General features: G+C 41.2%; 1 protein-coding gene across 7 annotated transcripts in view; it reads left to right on the forward strand.

The window, feature by feature from the left end:
* RGS7 (regulator of G protein signaling 7) overlaps positions 1-16,098 on the forward strand; it is a 588,990-nt gene that overhangs the window by 86,358 nt on the left and 486,534 nt on the right. The window lies entirely within an intron of this gene.

Here is a 16,098-nt window from a genome sequence, read left to right on the forward strand (position 1 = left end):
TGAAAGAGGATCTGCCCTTGAGCCTCCTGTAGCTGCCTTCACCCAATTCTACACCACAAAGAACCTCACTAACAACCTGTAAATGGCTGCGCCTGAAACAACTCACTTCATGCAAAGACAAGTGATAAATTGAGTGGTGGGGTAGGGTGAGGAGAACAAAGAACAGGTTCTGCAGGGAAGTAATGCGGAAAAGATTAGAAAAACCAAAAATAAATGGCAGATAGAAAACGTGCACCTTAAAAATCTTCCCAATGCAAAAGATCTGTGTTTAAAATATTGGCTTATGTTCGTTTTTTAAAGAAAGCAACAAGTTCCAAGAAAACAAAAACTTAAGCCATGCATATAAGAGGTCGTGAAAAATGTGAAGCAATGGAAGAAGATGAAACATGAGCTGATCAAGCTCAGGCAATAAGTGGAAGAAAAAAATACAAACATCAAATATAAAGTCCTGTTTGGAAAAAACCCAAGGGAAATTAAAGATTATTGAAAATATGGCAGGAAGTATCACTGTGACAGCATTGAGAACAGCAAGCAAAACAAAGACAACATGAGCAAAGAGTTAAAATGATTTTTTTAATGGTAAATATGGGAGACAAAGTGAATCAACAAACAAATATTTGCTATTCCTGAAGAAGAGAATCAAATCACAAAATGGAGAAAAAACTGAAGATGCAACTCAGTAAAACTTTTCAGAACCAAAAGATTCATTAAAGGTTTCAGATAAATAACTAAGTATCTTTCAGAATTATTGGTAGGTTTTGCCTCAGCTACTAGACCTCTACTAAACAAATGCATCTTTTACTGGTTTGATTTCTTTGGTTGCTATATCTCTTTGAGTAATGTACATACAAGTGATGGTTACAGACGAGTGAAAAGTCATGGCTGAAATATCCCCTGGGATGGCAGTGCTCACACGCTGGCTTGTTCAAAGTGCATGCTTGATTTTTTATTTTTTATTTTTATTTTTTTTTGAGATGGAGTCTCACTCTGTCGCCCAGGCTGGAGTGCAGTGGCCCTATCTTGGCTCACTGCAAGCTCTGCCTACTGGGTTCACACCATTCTTCTGCCTCAGCCTTCCGAGTAGCTGGGACTAAGGTGCCCGCCACCATGCCTGGTTGATTTTTTTTTTATTTTTTATTTTTAGTAGAGACAGGGTTTCATGGTTAGCCAAGATGGTCTCGATCTCCTGACCTCATGATCCGCCTGCCTTGGCCTCCCAAAGTGCTGGGATTACATGTGTGAGCCACCGCGCCCGGCCTCCATGCTTGATTTTGAGTGACAAACTAATGTTTACGTAAAGATCAAAATACAGATGTATATTGCAGTAAATTTACTTGACTTCAAAAATTGAAAAAATAATTCATTAGGCATAACAAGATGAAAAAGATGAGCCCAGTCTTTGGTCTTTCAACAGAATTATGTAGAGCAAAAATAGAAGAAATTGGAGCAGTGCATACAATAGGAGAGTACATAGCTATTTTTAAAATGTAGCAACTCTAACAGGAATGATATGGAATGTATTTTAAGTAAAGATATATTTTAAGTAAAAAACAGTAGGATGCTATTTTGTATGTGTATCTTAGGATGTATTTTAAAAGCTGATCTTGGAGATTGTCTCTGGGCAGAGGTATGAAGGATACCTGATTCAGTCAATCCATTTTTTTCTCTCTCCCTTTCTCTTTTTTTTTTTTTTAACTGTCACCTGTGTACTACTGAAATTAAAAAGAGCAAAAAGAAATAAAATAGACTTGTGTATTCAAGATAAATTCTTCACTGGAGCCTGGAAATTCACCATTAGTTTTGGTCTCTGATTTTATTCACTGCTTTTCATTTTTTTTTTTTTTTTGAGACAGAGTCTGGCTCTGTTGCCTGGGCTGGAGTGTAGTGGCCGGATCTCAGCTCACTGCAAGCTCCGCCTCCCGGGTTTATGCCATTCTCCTGCCTCAGCCTCCCCAGTAGCTGGGACTACAGGCGCCCGCCACCTCGCCTGGCTAGTTTTTTTGTATTTTTGTAGTAGAGACGGGGTTTCACCGTGTTAGCCAGGATGGTCTCGATCTCCTGACCTCGTGATCCACCCGTCTCGGCCTCCCAAAGTGCTGGGATTACAGGCTTGAGCCACCGCGCCCGGCCCCACTGCTTTTCATTTTAAGATGTAAATACTTGTATGCCGGGTAGTACATTTTAAGTCCCTTGAGAGAGAAAGAACATTACATTCTTTTCATTTTAAGATGTAAATACTTGTATGCCGGGTAGTACATTTTAAGTCCCTTGGGAGAGAAAGAACATTACATTCTTTTGTTTTTCTTCAAAATACTTTTATCAGAGAAGAGGCTCAATACACCCTGATTGTCTGGACATTGACTAAGCTAAAATGAAGCAACAAAAGACGATGCTTGCAATGATTCATACCGTTGCTCGAGTATGCAAATCTTAGCAGATTGCCATCGTTGCTCCTTAAACCCATTTAGCAAAATGAGACAGGGAATTGAGAATTGGAAATAAAACTATCACTTCTAAGCCATTTCCTACTCTTCTTTAAGAACTATATTTTTTCTTTTTGGCTGGAAAGATATATCTCTGCCTGTGAATGGTTGTCTAGAATCATATTAACCTCTCAGGCTTTATCAAGAGCTAAATATACTAATGCCAAGAGTTGCTCCAAGTTAATTGTGTTTAGGCTGAACCCTTGATAGACTATTTTGATCGTTGATCTGTATTAGGACCTTGGACGAATGAGGTCCCAAGGTTCTTCTGAACTCTGATCCATTCTGAGCTGATCTCCTAAAGTCTGACTCATACTTCAATTATTTCCAGGTTCTTTAGGACAAAGCTCACTGTAACCTCTATGTTGCCACTACCAACACAAGAGTTAAGAACAGAAAAAAGCTTTAATAGGAGGCAGGTGATATAATATAATTGGCTGCCCTAGTATCTCTGCTACAATCACACACTCTCTCGTCTATTAGCATGGCACTTTACAGCTGTGATTTAACCCACACAAGCCTGTATAAGGCATCTGCTTTGATTCATTAGATGCTCCCAAGAAATGACTGAGTCTTCATCAGAATTATTGGTAGGTTTATGCCTCAGCTGCTAGACCTTTACTAAACAAATACATCTTTCTTTTACTGGTTTGATTTCTTTGGTTGCTGTATTTTTTTGAGTAATGTTCATACAAGTGATGGTTAGAGATGAGTGGATAGTTGCAGTTAAAATATCTCTTGGAATGGCAGTGCTTACACCCTGCCGTGTTAAAAGAGTGTGCTTGATTCTCTCCCAGCTGTTGTTCAAAGTAGGGATCTGTGGAATCATTAGAAAAAGAAGTTCCTTGAGATGCTTATATGAATAAATATCCTGCCTGCTTTTAACTCCTGTTTTCCCATCTGGGGCCATTACTAATGACCTACCAGTTGATCTTAATTGCTATGAAAGAGAGAAAGACAGCCTCAGGGGTCACCAAAGTGTCCTACCATAGAGGATTTTAAAGAATCAAATCATAGGAGCCTACCATAGGATGCAAAAAGGAAGCCCGGGCGACCAAGTCTAAGAACATCTAAACAAGTATCCTGTTAGGGGTGTGCTATAGTGTATATTTTTATGGATGAAAATGACTCATTGCACAAACTGTTCCTACTAAATATTACCTTTCCTCAGAGTGAAAAAATAGACAACTTTCTTAGCTCATAATCTAAATTAGTAGGTACTCAACCATGTTTTATCAGCCTCAGGTCAAAGCATTATTGCTGGACTGTGGCTATTAACATGTGGCTGTGGCCACATCTGAAGTGTTTTCTTAATAATCCACTTTTCCCCCAACCAGAGCTGAATGGGGGCCAGCTATATTCGGTCTTTATGGGGAGGGATGTCTCAAAAATTGCTCTGCTGAACCAGCCTTGGCTTGCTTGTGGTATTTGATGCCATATGTGCACTCATAGTACACTGACTGCTCTGACCCTGTTCCTCATTTCTGTCAGTAAAACCAAGTAGCTATTCAGATAATATAGAAGCATGTTTGCTCTGGCAAAGTTAATTTGAATAATCATTCCATCCTGGATAAGGAAATATCTCCTCAGTACTGTGGTCGTGATGTTATCTGAAAGCACATATTTAAAAGAGAGATGTTACAGATAATTAAGTCTAATTTCTCAGCCTAATATGAACCAGGGGAAACCTAGACTTGCAGTTTTCCATAGTCAATCATGAGATTGGGACGAAATACTGAGTGTAACCACAGGGCATTTCTATGGGCCATAATGAGGTTTTACGAGTAATATAATTGTATTCATTTTAAACCTGGAAAAGTCATGATTAATGAACCAGTTCTACTCTTCCATTAAAAAATTTTTTTAACTTAATTTGTGTGTTTTCCACTTAAATACATTAGAGTTTACTTTTCCCACTTCAGCTAATGTTGTAATTATATCTGCATAGATTATATTATTTTTCTTCATCTGCACAATTCAGACATCAGTGTTATAAGATCATAATAAATAATATTAGTTCCACGTACATAGTTGTGTTAGAGTGGCAGCATTACTATAAATGACTTTAAAAATTCTTTTATTTGGCTGGGTGCAGTGGCTCACGCTTGTAATCCCAGCACTTTGGGAGGCCGAGGTGGGCGGATCACGAGGTCAGGAGATTGAGACCATCCTGCCTGACACAGTGAAACCCCATCTCTACTAAAAATACAAAAAATTAGCGGGCATGGTGGCGGGCACCTGTAGTCCCACCTACTCGGGAGGCTGAGGCAGGAGAATGGCGTGAACCCGGGAGGCGGAGCTTGCAGTGAGCTGAGATTGCACCACTGCACTCCAGCCTGGGTGACAGAGCAGGACTCTGCCTCAAAAAAAAAGAAAAAAAAATTCTTTTATTTGTGTAATCTTTGCGTCTTCAAAAAATTCTGGGCATATTTAGGTTGAACTAATCTTTTACCAGTTAGGTGTCTAGTTAATATCACTGTTCACTTTTTACATATCCAACAAAAAACTTTTTGAGTGACTAACAAGTACCAGTACCAGTACAGATGATGAAAATATAAAGATGACAAAGATGTGGTGGGAACTTTTCTATCTGGCTAGATGTAGGAAGTACAAGAGACTATCACTTCCACTCTAACCTTAATATCAAGCCAGACACTCTACAACATTGTAACATCTCAAACCCATCAGAGCTGAGTATGCAAAGAGACAATTAACTAAATTCCAGAAAGTGGCAAGGCATTTCCATGAGAGAAGAAATCCACAGTTGCTTTTATTCCTGGTGGACTAATAGGAGAAGAGAAACCCGCCCAACTTTGGTGGCTGCATGTGAGCTGGCAGGAAGGATTAGAATCTCAAGGAGCTCCAGACACAAAGAGTCTGCATCTGTCTGCCCACTCTTTTCCAGGGACCTTCACCAAATGCACAGGGGTATAGTGTCAAATGATGCAATCAGAGCAGGTTTCCTGAACCAATTTACACTGAGATATGAGGGACTTGTTTTTAAGGACAAGGCAGAAGGCTGCTGAAGTCTAGAGGTAGAGCAGGAGAGAGGAAGGAAATCCCTTTGAGGCACTTTGGGCCTTTACCAAGTACTCTGCTCAGGGCCTGTGAGGGCTAGAATTGGGTGGGAATGCTGAGAGTAATTCCACCAAAGTAATGTTGGTCTTCACAGAACACACCCTAGAGACCCTAAAGGCTGGCAGTCAGACAGTAATGCTAAGAGAGAACACTACTTTGGAGGAACACAAAACTAGAAGTGGTACTGGACCAAAACCAACCAAACAAACAAAACAAACAAAAAAGCAACTCTCTGAGAACCCCATCTCCCTCAAAAAAAAATAAATAAATAAATAAATAAATAAAAAAAACTGACAGATGGACTGACAAGTAGATAGAGATTTCCAGAGCTTAGAAATTTGGTGGCTGGGCTTTTAAGGAGAACAATATTTTCAGAGTCTTGACAATGTGCAGATACCCAATCTTGCTAAAGAGAAAGTCCTATCATGTCTTCAAACTTAATAGTTAGCAGTCAACTGAATCTAACTAAAACTAGACTAAGTTCAGACCCATCTCAACTGCAGATTAGCTAACTCAGCCTTGAGAGAAGAAGGAGTGTATCCTTTTTGGTGAGGGGGTGGGGTTCGTTCATTATTATTTACTTTAGTCTGTAATAATACTTTACCTACAATATCTGAACCACAATAAAAATTGATGAATTATGTGAAGAAACATAAGGTCAACAGAGAAAATAGTCAACAGAAGCAGACCAAGGGATGGACCAGATGGAATTATTGGACAGATTACACACACACAGATACACACACACGTATATAAGTTAAGAGATTCCGCAGAAAAATGGACAATAAAAGAGTAAAAAAGGAAAAGAAATCTTAGATAGAAATGATAAAGAATCAAATAGCTGTGCTAGAAATAAAAAGTGCAATATCACAAATAGAGAATTTTTTTTGATGGGCTTAATAGCAAACATGACATAGCAGAGGAAGGGATTAGTCAATTTGAACAAGTGAATAGAAATTATCCAATTTGTAAAATAGAGAGGAAAAGAGTGAAAAAATGAAACAGGCTAGTTGAGACCTGAGAGTAATATCAAATTATCTAATCACAGGTAACTGGAGTCTATAGGAGAGGAGAATGGGAGTTGAGAAAAAAGAAATATTTGAAGAGATAGTGGCTAAGAACTTAAAGAACTCAACCACTGGGAAAACAGCTAGAGAGAGCCTGGATACAGATGGGGTTAGGAACTTCTTTTCAGATTGGCTGTTCAAGGAAAGCCTATATGAGATGCCGTAATTTGAGCAGAAATCAAAAGCCATGATAAAATACAGTTGAAGGCACTCTAGGCTTAAGAAATAAGTGTAAAAGCCCTAAACTGGTAGTAATCCTGGAGGACAGCAGGAAGCTGGGGAGGGGGAAGCTGTAGGAAATAATCTGGGGAGATCAGCAGGAGTGAGATCATATGTGACCTTGGGTAGGCCATTATAAAGAAATTCTAGTAGTCAGGGTTCTCCAGAGAAACAGAACCAGTAGTGTGTGTACACACACACACACACACACACACACATACACGCGCGTTATAAAGAATTGGCTTGCGTGATTGTGGAGGTTAAGTCCAATAATCTGCCATCTGCAAGCTGGAGGCAGGGAAGTTGGTGGTGCCATTAGTCTGATTCCAAAGTCCAGAGAACCAGAAACGATGCTGATGTAAATCCCACTCCAAGGCCAATGTCCTAGCTCAAGCACTCCAACAGAGAGAGAATCCTTATTTCTTCCACCTTTCTGTTCTGTTCAGGCCCTCAACAGGTTGGATAAGCCACACCCACAGTGGGGAGGGCAGCCTGCTTTACTCAGTCCACCTTTCAAATGCTGATTTCTTCTGGAAAGCCCCTCACAGACACACCCAAAAATAATGTTTAACCGGATATCTGGGCACTCCTGTGAAACAGTCAAGTTGACACAAAATGAACCGTCACAGAAGTGTTGGACGAATCCTGCTATGGGAGGCCACTGGAAAGCTTTAATGCATTTAATGGGAATTGTTTGAACTATGGAGCATCCAGATGCATTTTCACATTTGATTTCCTTTTGTAAAAAAATTTTGAGGCATAAAAATTTCAATTCAGTACAGATTTTTTACTGGTCCTCCCGTGACACCAGTCTCCCCCATCAAGTATGTTAGGAAACTTGGAGGTCATTCTTGGGTGAGGATCACATTAAGTAATACTTTAAAGGTGATAAGATCTGTTCAAGATTTTGAACTTTTTAGCTCCACATTATAAAGGAGACATTTTAGCCACGTAAGTTCCTGCAAACAGTAAATACTCAGGTTCACGTTCCACACAGGTCAGAAATGATGAATGCTTCAGTCACTGCAGTGATACTTAAAATAGGAGCCGTGCAGAAGTTAAAAGGGATGGGACCCCTGTAATCCCAGCACTTTGGGAGGCCGAGACGGGCGGATCACAAGGTCAGGAGATCGAGACCATCCTGGCGAACACAGTGAAACCCCGTCTCTACTAAAAATACAAAAAACTAGCCGGGCGAGGTGGCGGGCGCCTGTAGTCCCAGCTACTTGGGAGGCTGAGGCAGGAGAATGGCGGGAACCCGGGAGGCGGAGCTTGCAGTGAGCTGAGATCTGGCCACTGCACTCCAGCCTGGGCGACAGAGCAAGACTCCGCCTCCAAAAAAAAAAAGGGATGGGACCTGTAATCCTAGCACTTTGGGAGGCCGAGGCAGGTGGATCATGAGGTCAGGAAATCGAGACCATCCTGGCTAACACGGTGACACCCGGTCTCTACTAGAAACACAAGAAATTAGCTGGGCGTGGTGGCGGCGCCTGTAGTCCCAGCTACTCGGGAAGCTGAGGCAGGAGAATGGCGTGAACCCGGGAGGCGGGGCTTGTAGTGAGCCCAGATCGCGCCACTGCACTCCAGCCTGGGCCACAGAGCAAGACTCCATCTCAAAAAAAAAAAAAAAAGGGATGGGATGTGCCTGCACAGGGGTTTTATTTCTATGAACACTGCTTCATAGTCATTCTACATGTCAGGTCTTCTGTGTTTCTCATGACATAGGACAAAAACTTCCCCTGGAGACAGAAAACAAAACTTACTAGAGCTCCAATTGGTGCTTATTTTCTTTAAATGAAGACAGATAATTGATCTCTGAATTACAAGTACAATTTCCAAGGACATCAGGATGGAGAAAACCACTTCAGTTTTTGTTTCCGCGATGGGAGTATGGCTTAAATTTTGTCTTGTTAAAAAAAGAAGTTTAAGTAAGTAGATTTAAGATAAAAGTTTTATCCTTGTAGGATTTGCAATGCAAGGAACAAAATGACCTCAAGATCATTAAAAGAGAGAGGATTTCTACATCCCAAGGTAAATGGAAGGAATGTATTTCTATTGTTTCTTGGGTCCAATTTTAAAATATAGTGTTAGTCAGACCAAGGGCATGAGCTTGCTTGTGTCCTAGACGGAGACCCTCACTCTACCTGGACTAACTGAAGTTCAATAGAAATCGGCCCCATAGGAGAGGAAAAGCCACTCTAAGCTTAGGATTAGTGAGAGGATCAGGGATGCAGGACCAGCATTAATAAATGGAGCCAGTGGAGGTGGGCGGAGCTGGCACCAGGTCTTTCAGAGGGGTGAGGCTTAAGCAGAGTTCTAAAGGAAAAGAGGTGGATTAACTAAGATTGTGTGATACTCAAGGTCCCTGAGTTTATTTTTAAAAACATATATCTGTTCCTGTGTGCTATCCAACTCATTTCACTTACCAATAGAGGCACTGCCAAAAGTAATGAGGTTCAGGAAGAATGAGCTACAGTTATTTCGGCCTCATAATGCCCTATGTTTGCCAACCGATTTTGAGTGCACAGTCCTAAATGGCTTCACTGATGTACAATGCTGAAGGACTTGCTCTCATGTTGTTCAGACAGCAGTGTACAAATACACTTGAAAATTCATAGGTTAGGTTGTGGAAAACCAATGCATCGAATTGGGAATACCTTTGATGCATTTAGATAGAGGAAATGTGTTTATGGTTCAAAGAGTGGCAGATCGCCCACTCATCAGTGGAATCACCATTCTCTTTCAATTTCTTCCCTTTTCAATGTGTCTTCTTCTTTTTCAATTTTCCTGACTTAATCTTTTTCTCATCCCTTTTCCTTGCTTTCTAAATCTTACCAGGAGCATATGGACGCACAAGCTGAATGCACACTTCTGGCAATTATTCTTGGAAAATGCTTTGGCAAACTGTGTGATGATTGTATTACTGCTCTTACCACCTGGAATAATCTATTATGATTAAAACATGCGATTGGGCAGGAGGCTTTGCTCGAGGGCCCTCTGGGATGAATGGAACGTGGGCTTGAACCCAGTGCTCTTCCAGGTTTATTTTTACTTGCTGGCATGCTCCAGGTATTGCTGTAGGCATCCGCCAGGAGGCGTCTACCCACGTTTCCACAAAAGGGAGCCTTGGACTGGAGCTTATGCCACCTCCACAGCCCTCCTATCGTGTTCAGCCAAGGCTTCTAGGCTGGTTACAAAAGAGATTTTTTAAAAAGAGACCCACGAGTCTGTCAACTCTTCCTTACTTCTTAAACTGTTAAAACTAATCTCCCAGGAGTATGAGATATTTGATCTGAGTTGGGAAAAGAAAAAATGATATAAGTGATCAATATCACTCTGTATAATTAATCAGAATCTCTAGAATAACTACTGAAGAAATTCATTATACACTTACCTAAACAAATAAACGAGGAATCACATTTGTAAAGTAACAGTACAGTTTTCTAGTTCAACATGGGGCATTGGGCCTGTGGCTTCTCTCTGCCCCCTTCCACAAGTCCATGTAAATGCCAGTGAAAGGCATAAAAGACATGGTCAATAGTGAAGAGGTGAGGAGTCAGGAGCGGGCTAGAGGTGTCCATACATTTTTGGAATACGTAGGGGTTGGAGGAGCAGAAACTGATCCAGCAGAGGGACAAAGCTGAACTCAGTGGCTGCAGGTGTCATTGAGCAGCAACTGTTGGAGTCCCATAACGGCACATGACTGGGGGCTCTAGGTACCACGGAGAGCAAGGATAACACCAGGCAAAATTGCAGGAAAATCTTCATTTGTGACATTTACACCTCCCACTTTCCCTCTGGTATCTCCTAGCTTCAGGCAACCACACCTACCCTTTGCTTCTAGAGGAGCTTAGAACTTTGTAACTGGAGGAACAATTGGAAGAACTCAGGCCTCAGGGAGCCCGAGCACCCTGTAGGGCAGCAGCCCACCCCAGGGAACATTGGCAGATGTCTAGAGACATTTTTCATTGGCACAACTTGGGGGTGCTCCTGGCATGTAGTGGGTAGAGGTCAGGGATCTGCTAAACATCCTACAGTGCACGGAACAGTCTCCCACAGGGCTAGAGCCCAGGATGCCAATAGTGCCACGGTTGAGAAACCCTGTTCTAGGGTGAGGAGACAGACAGGGTTGAATGCGGGAGATGAAGCTGAGGTCTACTCACCGAATTATGGAAGCTTCAGCTCTCTTCCCAGCTCTGCTCCCAGAATGCTGAGCGGCAAGCGGGCTTGGGCAGTTCTTTTCCACCAGCAGGCAGAAAAGTCCTCTAGACAGTGACTTTGGGTGTGTTTCAATAAAAAAGCTCTCACTGTCCAGTCATCCAACATTAAGGCCCACCGGCTAGCAAGATGTGTGCTCAACGGTCTGGTCAGCTTTTTAATGGCTTCGTTTTAAATACGAATGACAAGAGAGAATTTTAGAAACATTCTAGAATCAGACATTTTAGAACAACCTCTAAAAGGAAAAGCATATTCTAAAACAAACCAGCTGAAGTTAAATTTTCAGAAGTGTAAATAGAGGAAAATTTAAAAGTGTAGAAAAAAAAGAATGCTTCAAAAACCTTGTAGTTCATATCCTTGGAGAGATAACAGAACATTCAATAGATTCTATGCTAAAGAGAGAAATCAGAGGACAGGATAGTGCTATGTGAAATTAAAAATGTGTGTGCTACCGTGTATACATATGTAACAAACCTGCACGTTGTGCACGTGTACCCTAGAACTTAAAGTATAATAATAATAAAAATAAATAAATAAAATGGAATGAAAATAAAAATGCTCTTTGAAGAAAAAAAAATGTGTGTGCTAAAAAAAATATAGAAGAATTTAACAATAAAGTTGAAATTGCCTGGAGAGTAAAATAAGAGACAAAGAAATTGACAAGAAGAGAGAAAAGATAAGAAAATGGGGGACTCTGACGTGATCACTGGAAGTTCTATACAAACAGAGATCAGATAATAAGGGGGAAAATTAGTGTAAACAATGCAAGAATAATTCCCCAAAGAATATGCACCTCCAGAGGGAAAGGCCTGCCAAGTAGCTAGCACCAAAAATTGAAAGAGAGAGGAAAAAAATTATTGTGAATTTTTAGAACATCAAAGAGAAAAAATAAGCCCAAACAAAGGACTGGAAATAGGAATGGGCCCCAGCTTCTCTGCAGCATCCTGGTCTCCTAGCAGGCCATGGAGTAAGAGCAATGGAGTAACACAGTTACAGTCATCTAAACTAGGATTCTACACTTATTCAGACCCCTCCATACAAGGTGAGGAAGCAACAAAGACATTTCAGGCAGCCAGGAGCACCTAAATCTACCTTGTATGCATCCTTTCTTGAGGAGGCTACTCAGAAGGGGGAGAAACTGAGAGAGATGGAGCTCGGATCCTGATGTAAGACACCCAATCTCAGGGCATGTCTGAGGACAGGTACAGAGCAGCTGTGCATGTAGCCTGGCGAGTGCCCAGTCTCGCCTGGAGATAAAGGCAAAGGTTAGGAGGCAGAGGTCTCCAGGAAAGAAAAATGAATCTGAATGATTTCCGGATTTGTGGGACTAGTAAAGCACTGGTTTTAACTCAGGCAGACCCAGACTTTACTTGCTTAATCACGGTACACACAGAGGCCAAATATCTCAATTAGAGGATTGGTCTTGTAAGTACAATCCTAGATCCAGAATCTGAGGAGGTTTTAGGGAAAGGAAGAAAAAGAATTTGTCTTGGTTTTGTTGTCACATTTTGTATCCAAAAGGAATACTTACACTCTGTAAAATAAAACTGCATTCTTCACCAGGTTCCTAAAGTTTCTATCCAATGTTTAGCAAATTTTAGGTGTGCCACAAATAAATGTTAGTTGAATGAATGAATATTTCAAATATGGATCTTAGTCCTACAAAGTGTGGAAGAATACGGACGACCTCCCAGAAATCTTTATAAAATACATTGAGGAAAGGTAATACAAGTGAAATAGGCCTGGCCCCAAATGGAAAAGCTCAAGTAATGAATATGTTCAATAGTGACTAAGAACTGGATAGAGTTTTTAAATTAAAGGAAAAAGAATGGAGAGATTTAGCCAATTATGGAGCCAAGATAATCCTGATAAAAGCCACTTTCAAAAATTAAAGAATGGAATAAATGTGTGATCTTGGCGATGCCCAACTCCGTGATCTTAAGGGGGTTAACTGACAGATTTAATGAGGCACCCAATTATTTTGAAAAAATCACAAAAACCTGGCATGATGCCAGAGCTACACATAGACGCTGCAAAATAGTTTTAAAAATAGGTGAATAACAATCTTGAAAATTTGGTGTTAATCCTTGGAAAAATAACATGATTAAAATGAGATGAAAATGGCAAGTGGCCCTCGTTCTAATTTTTTCATGACTCACAATTCCGCTTGAGCTCTTCTAAAACTTCCTGAAGAAATCAGCTCTATTCGGCCTCTGGAAACAAGTCTATCTTGAATATTAAAAAGCAGGGAGACCAGGCACGGTGGCTCACGCCTGTAATCCCAGCATTTTGGGAGGCCGAGGTAGGTGGATTACCTGAGGTCGGGAGTTCGAGACCAGCCTGACCAACATGGAGAAACCCCATCTCCACTAAAAATATAAAATTAGCCGGGCATGGTGGTGGTGCATGCCTGTAATCCCAGCTACTTGGGAGGCCGAGGCAGGAGAATTGCTTGAACCTGGGAGGCGGAGGTTGTGGTGAGTGGAGATTGCACCATTGCACTCCAAGAGCAAAACTCTGTCTAAAAAAAAAAAGAAAAAAAAGGAGGAGGAAAAGGGAAGTAACTTGAGATCAGGGTGACCTGGCTGCTAATATTTTATCCCACGATTCAATCTGAGTAATCAAAGTTCTGTTTTTTTCCTTCGATTGAGCATCCATTGACTCATTTGTATCTGCCCCCTGTGACTCAGTCTTTGTCTTGGTAATTGGTCCAACTCTTTCTTTTAGTTTGCTTGTCTGACTTGTGCAAACTTTGGAGCCCTGTCCCTAACACCAGCCATCTGGCTTGGAGGCTGAATCCTGTTGTTAGATGTTGATCTCATAAGACTGCCTCTGGCTACCTATACCCCCTGTGGCTCTCCTCCACCTGCCTACAGAAAACCTCCCTCTGTATCTTCTTGGTCTCTCTGCTGCCTTGCACTCACTTGGATACCATTTACCTTAGTATTTTCTGTACACTCAGAATCAATGGTGTGTTTTAAGTTGACCCATGAATGAGTTTGTTTTGATTGCCTTTCTGTATCCCGTTGGTTGAAGGAGGGAGGGATTATGGAGATGGCCGAGTAAATGGCACCTGCCGCTGGACAGATAACATGACAGCAGTTTATTAATCACATACATTCATAGCCTGCAGGAGGAAGCCACTGCACCGGGAACATCCACACAGAGGCTGCACTTGGGAACACGGTGAACAAGCAGGGGATGTGGGAGGCAGGCTTTGTAGTAACAAGAGGTTGAGGTGAACCCTGGTTCCATGGGAGAATGTGACTGGCTTATTTGAATAATTTCATGGACTGGAAGGGAACAGAAGGCTGCCACTCAGAGAAAAGCAGGAACTGGGCCTGCACTTCTTAATAAGGAGGGTTGTTTGGCTATGGGATCTATAGGAGCCCCGTGGGGAGGGAAAATTGCAGTTAGGCGGTTTTTCCAAGATGTCAAGGCACTTATGATATAGAGGTTTCATTGTAGGCTTTCACACCACAGGTCCTCCATCTCCTGACCCATTTGTGTGTTTATATCTATCTCATCCTTTTCTGCTCCAAACACTGCATTTAGCCTTCCATCTCTTACTGCATCATGGGGCAGAGTCAATCCACACCCACCGCACTGATCTACTTAGCATTCAAAGATCATATAGCCTAATGGAAACATCATGATTATTCACCTGAATACGTTCATTTCATAGCTGAGGAAGCTGAGGTTATTGAATGCTCTGAGCCCAGTCACATAGCTGGTTATGACCATTCTTGAAAATGTGACTTTCAAGGTTTTTCATCAATAAATAGAATTAATGTCTTCTTTTTTTTCTTTGAGACAGGATCTCACTCTGTTGCCCAGGCTGGAGTGCAGAGACGCTGTCTCAGCTCACTGCAACCTCTGCCTCCCAGGTTCAAGCGATCCTCCTGTTTCAGCCTCCAAGTAGCTGGGATTACAGGTGCATGCCACCATAGCCAGCTAATTTTTGTATCTTTATTAGAGATAGGCTTGCACCATGTTGGCCAGGCTGATCTTGAACTCCTGACCTCAAATGATCGGCCCACCTTGGCCTCCCAAAGTGCTAGGATTACAGGCAGGAGCCACCACCCCGGCCTAATGTCATATTTTTAAAATGAGATATGTTCTTTTGAGAAATTATTTGTTCAGATTATTTGGAAATTTAAAAAATACTCAAACATAAGTTAAAGTATTAATTGCAATGCTATATATTGGATGAGCTTTTAAGACCTCTAGAAAGTCAGGGTGTGGTGCATGGTGGTTACTATTAAGCAACATGAACAACTTTTGTATTATCAATTATTTCTTATAATTTGTAAATGACAGTGATTTTCCTACCTTCTATTTAAAACCACAGAGGTGCCATTTACTTGCATAATCACTGGCATGAAGTTCTGTGACTTCTGAATAGTTCCTGCCGTGTTTCCAGCGATGTAAGAGCACCCAGGCCTGGCTCTCTCTTTCTGGTCCCTGGAGTTTGCAACGTCAGGATATGCAACAATTTGGTAAATGTAAGGTTCATGAGGCTGGCATTTTGGACTCTTTTTAAAAAATCTGATTATGTTTAAAGTTGACACATTGTAATTGTACATATTTATGGGACACAATTTGATGTTTTCATGCATATAAATGGTGTATAATGATCAAGTCAGGGTACTTACCATGTCTGTCATCTCATACATTTATCATTTATTCTCTGCTACAACCTTAGTACTTTGTATATGCCAGGCACCCTGTAAATAAATGTCTGCTGAATACTGAATGCAATAAGGAGTGGTTTCCACACAGGTCCACCTGTTGCCAAAAGTCTCTTCCTGGGCTAATCAGTCTAGAGCCCACCTAGTTCAGATCAATATGGTCTTTTCTATACCTGTGTACCTGACAGACATTGACAAGTAAACAGAGATACTCTATTTTGAGCTCTTATAAAATAAGCCAGAGAAGTGCCAGAGACAAGCCCTGTTGGTTTTATCCAACATGCTATAGTTGTACCCTTTGGAGCCATTGCAGTTCAAAATGTAAATTCCTAACCAGGCACT

This window comes from Trachypithecus francoisi, unplaced genomic scaffold, assembly GCF_009764315.1.
Source record: "Trachypithecus francoisi isolate TF-2019V2 unplaced genomic scaffold, Tfra_2.0 Lachesis_group5, whole genome shotgun sequence".
In the NCBI taxonomy this organism is placed as follows: domain Eukaryota; kingdom Metazoa; phylum Chordata; class Mammalia; order Primates; family Cercopithecidae; genus Trachypithecus; species Trachypithecus francoisi.